This window comes from Mycteria americana, chromosome 7, assembly GCF_035582795.1.
Source record: "Mycteria americana isolate JAX WOST 10 ecotype Jacksonville Zoo and Gardens chromosome 7, USCA_MyAme_1.0, whole genome shotgun sequence".
Taxonomy (NCBI): Eukaryota; Metazoa; Chordata; class Aves; order Ciconiiformes; family Ciconiidae; genus Mycteria; species Mycteria americana.
The window spans coordinates 45,695,022-45,700,100 of record NC_134371.1 but is presented as its reverse complement, the minus strand read 5'-3'; the positions used below and the strand labels follow the sequence as shown (position 1 = coordinate 45,700,100).

General features: G+C 42.9%; 1 long non-coding RNA gene across 1 annotated transcript; it reads left to right on the top strand.

Moving 5' to 3' along the window:
* The first annotated feature begins 71 nt into the window (after positions 1 to 71).
* Positions 72 to 3,807, top strand: LOC142412635 (uncharacterized). Its single transcript, XR_012776553.1, has 3 exons — positions 72 to 246; positions 1,373 to 1,458; positions 1,552 to 3,807. It is a non-coding gene; the product is annotated as an uncharacterized LOC142412635 (long non-coding RNA).
* The last annotated feature ends 1,272 nt before the right edge of the window (positions 3,808 to 5,079 follow it).

The window sequence follows — 5,079 nt, the reverse complement described above, 5'->3', positions numbered from 1 at the left end:
GGGGCGGGGCCGGCCCGGCTGGGCGTCGCCGCGCCGCGGGGGCGGGAGGGACAGATGGCGGCGGCCGCCGGGCGGGGCGGGGCCGGCTTTGTTAGCGGCGGGGAGAGCCCCCGCCCGCCGGGGCTGGCACTGCCGTCGGGGACCGGCCGCGCCCCCCCCTCGGCGCCCCGAGGCTGAGGTAGCCGCGGGAGCGGGGCGCGGCTAGCGCGGGCTCACCGGCGTCCGCCCGCGGAACCATCCCTGGAGGTATTTAAAAGACGTTTGGATGAGGTGCTTAGGGACATGGTGTAGTGGTGGTCTTGGTAGTGTTGGGTTTACGGTTGGATTCGATGATCTTAAAGGTCTTTTCCGACCTATACCATCCTTTGATTCTGTGAAACCCCGCGGCGGCTCCGAGCCTGTCCCGGGGGAGCGGCGTGACGTTCCTCCGCCCGCCGCTTTCCCAGGCGCCCGGCGCCTCGCCCGCGGGCGGGGCCGGTCCTTGCCTCGGTGGGCTCCCTGACGGTGGGCATGGAACGGGGAGGGGTGCTGTGAGAAGAACTTAAAAATAATTCGGTGTCCCCACACACAGGGGTGTCCCCGCGGGGCAGCCGGGCCCTGTCTCCCGGGCTCCACGCCCAGCCCTGGCCCCTCAGAGGCCTGTGGGGCCGGCCTGGCCAGCCGCTCACCCCTGCCTGTCCCTCGGCTCTCTCAGCGCTGCCTTCCAGGTGCTGGCGTGAAAACTCTGCCACCGAGCCGTTAGTTACACACGCGCTGTTACCTCACCGCTCAAACGTCTCCTGAGATACCCCCAAAAATCACATAGTAAATACAGAGCAGATGCACTTTCTTCCCCTTTTGATTAGGATTGCCAGCCTGCCATCACGATCTGCCACGACCATATTTCCTTTGCTCATGTGGCGGAGGCTTATGGCTTGTTGGCAACACCTTTAATTACTGCATGAGGCGCTGCCACATTTCTTTAGTGTGTTTTTGCTGTTTTCTGCTTCGTGAGACAGTTGAAAAAAGAATGCATTCTTTACGGAAATCATACGTGTATATGTTTTGCACATATTTTATGAAGATGTATTTATATATAATTTGACATTTAGTTACATTTAATGCATTTTTGTAATTGTCAGAAGATTATGGCATCTAAGAATTATCGTGGTGAACAGTTGAAAAGCTTTCTCTGTTTAAATATAGCTGTGAGATGAGATACAGAAAATCATGTTAAAATGCTAGCATAGCACTTGGACAAAACTCCTGTGTGGATACCGCAGGGCATTGGCAGGCCTTGTCAAAATGGAGATGGTGACAATTTTCTGACAAAGGACGTAGCAGAGACCTGATTTTTTTTTTTTTTAAATTATACATGTGTGACATGTATCAGAGGTCCAGGGAAGGTTATCAGGGATTTGACTGAAGCTGAACTGGATTCTCTGTCACATTGATGGTTAAAAAGGTTAAGAAACCACAGTGAGTTTGAGTCTGCTTGCAAACTGTTTTGCTGAGGATCAGCTGAAGGGCAGAGGGGAATCATAATGTTATTCTCTCTTTCTTTCTGAAAAGGAAAACAGAGAAATGTCCTGAAGGCCGTCCAACAAGGAGTGCCACCTGGCTGCACAGCAGTGACTCTGCCAGGCCGAGCAAGGAATGTGGAACTTGATGGTTCCTTCTGCCACCCTCAAGTCCCAGCATCGCATGCCAGGAAGCTAGTAAAACACCGAATCCTTCCATTTACTTATAAAGCTATCACTTGTTGCTTAGTTGCCTTTGGAGGCCCTGATTAATAGAAAATGTAATTACAGAAATGAAACTGTTTCCCAATACATGTGATATAATAGCGATGATAAATCAGAGGGAGTGCGGAGAAACAAGATGACTTTAATTGACTAAACAAAGCTGTATGCATAACTTTGCTGAACGTACACTTGCATAAGAAAAGTCCATTTTAAACTTTAATCTACAAAACGCTAGGTAAGCACACATATGCTTTTAAATTTAATCTTGATTTCACAATGGTGATACTGTGGTTTACCTATCTTTTGTACAGTAGCTTTGTTTTCAGTGGAGGTCCTGAGATCAAATCTGTGAGACCGTATCTCTGGAAGGCAAGAGTTTGGGGATGAAAGAAAGGTAAAGCTTCTCCCCAGTTATAGACCCAAAAGGAAGAGTTAATTCTGAATTTAAAATTATTCTGTTTCCTGCTCAGAATGTCAGGCCTTTCACAAGGAAGTAGCAAATTCCTATAGTCTGGAAAGAGATTTCAAGAACTAAGTATCTGTCCTCAGAAAGAGGTACGAAAGATTAAGTAGCATTACTTGATGCACCTGCTTTGGAGGGCAACCATACTACTCTTAAGTATTTGGTGAGGATACATAGTAGCATCCTATCGGAAAAGGGCAGATGGAAGACCCTGTTCTCTGGTTGTTGATAACTTTTTACTCAGGCATAGAAAGATGTCTTTGGGATGGTCTTGGCTCGCTTTGAACTCCCTAGTCATTATTGCAAGGAAGGTAACTCTCATGAATAGCAAAGCTGTTGGGTGTGGGGTTTAGGGAGCCTGAAAATCAGGATTAGTAGAGGAGGAGTTCTGCATTGCCTAGTGACAAGACAAAGCACTGTAGTCTGTTCTTGGAACGTTTCAGAAAAGAAAATAGTAATTGTGCGACTATTTTACAGATGTTGCAGGTGGCCGCAGACAATGTCAGCAGGGCTGGGTGCATTCTTAGAATTATTGCCCAGTGCTAACCTTGCACAAGATCTGCCAGTGGAGTTCAGCAGTTTGTGCAAAACATCTTTGTGTTGTCATCATAAAAATGGGCCAATCCCCTGATCTTTAGTCATAACAACAGAGCCATTAAACGCTTTACATTTTATATTATGTTTACATGATCTTGTAAAAAGTTGCAAAAAAAAAATTCTGTTTAAAACTTTACTTCTGGAAACAGTTTTTACTCATTTCAAGAAAGGATTTCCAGAACTTTGGGGTGACAATTGAGCTAAATTCTTGCATAATCTGTAGGAGAATTGTTTATGTCAGCATCATAGCTCCAGTTTCAGGTAGTTTAAACAAGAAAAATACTGAGCCAAAGTATAATCTGGCTTCAGGTAATTTAAATAATTGCAGGCTTGTGGGGCCTTGCCAGGTCTCGTAATGCAGACATCTCGTAACACAGTGACAATGTAGAAAGGATAAGACAGAGCTGCCTTGGTGGAAAGCTTTGTATTAGCTTTTAGTGTTTCTGCAAAGCTCCACTAACAGATTAACAGTGACATAAAAATGCCTATAGATATTACTTTGTGTGTCTCCATAAAGTTCACATACCATTAACTGAAAACTTAAGCACATCTTATGTGAAAAAAATTTTCAGTATCTTGCTTAACAAATTTGTCAATGGATAATTAATTACTTACTCCTAAGTATTTTATACATCCAGTTGTTCGTAATGTGGAATGAGTCTGAAGAAAGTTTTAAATAACATTTTCAGTGCAATGCTTAACTCTTTTCTACTGTTTTCCATCCTTTCTTGAAATCCTAGTTGTTATTAACTTTTCTGATCAGAGGCAGTTCTGTCTAGCGTCCATCAGTGGTATCCTTGAATTCAGAACTGGATAAAAAGCCTGGTGTTAAGAACTCTATCTCCCAAAGAGTTTGTACTGAGCTCTTAAATGTATATGTTGTATATTGCTTCCCTGCCTCTTACAAAGACCAGTAGTTCTGAGTGTAAAACAGACAAGGCAGCTGCTTTTCTTTCTTGCTAGAAGGAAATAAGCTAGAGTAGCTTCACTACCATATTTAACTCTTTGTTGTGGCTGTCTAAATAAAGTGTATTTCTTTTTACATCTATGTGTAAGCAAGTAAGTCTAAAAGTATATGTGCATTTATCTGTGCATTTATACGTATGCATACACAAACACACTTCACATCTTTTTTCCTAAATGGAATAGTTTGCTTTTAAAAACAAATTGCTTATAAATGAACAAAGATGCTGTGCATGTTAAAAATACTGACTTTTTTTCCGCCATCTAGACCTGAAATAAGATAATTTGTGTGGGTTTTTTGGTTTTTGTTGTTGCTGGTTTTAATTTTTTTTTAAGTAATTAGAAAATGTAAAAGCAGATGTAAAGGGCTGTGGCTGTCAAGATAGATCTTTATAGCCACAATTCTTCAAAGTGCTTATTCAGCTCATTAAGTTAGTAACAAGGCAGCAAAGAAATGCTAATTTGCTATTTGAAAAGATGTAAGTAGTTAAAGGCTTAGCCCTTACAAAGCTCTAAGTTGTTGGAAAAAAGACATCTGACATCAACACCTGATCAGTAGAACTGTATTTGAGGAACAAAGCTATTTTTTATATCACTTTTGTGTGGCAATTGATCCAAAAGCTTAGGTTCCAAATGTAACCAAGATGATTATTCTGCAGTTGGTGGTACCAGATCTCTGCACTGGATCCCACAGCAGTACAAATTTTGATTCACAAATTCTGCACAAATTCAGACACGCAGCAGAGTCATATTCTGTCAAATTAACCAGGGTGTGATCTGAAGTTTCTCAAGTATGGTGTTACTTGCCAAAGAATAGAGAAAATGAAGCCTGTTCTAAAGCCTGTCTGTACAAAGACTGGTTTTGGATGAAAATTTTGAGCTGGGCTTGCCACTGAAAAAATAGCTTTAGTGCGTGCAACTGGGTGTTTGTGTTCCAACATAATTCCTTGCTTGTGTCAGCCTGTTTGTGATGCCGTACAGGGAACCAATTGAGCTGGCTGAAAAATAACCAGTTTTAGAGGGAGGAGGGAAGGCTATTCATTTTCATCCACAGTAGTTTTCAATTCAGTACTAAAAGCACTACCATCAGATTTCCTGTATTCTTGAAGCTGTCCTTTGAATACCTCTGAAATTTAGAGATTCTTTATCTGTGTAAGTTAGCCCAACAATTCAGTCTGCCTGTTGACAGTGCAGTGATGTCATGTCCCCTTTCAGCAAGTCCTTGCTCTTGCTCTGCAACCCAGCAGGGACAACACAAAACCCCAAAAAAGGCATGATTTGGACTGGAAAAAGTTGCTAATTTACAAATCTGGAAGAGAGACCTTATTTTTT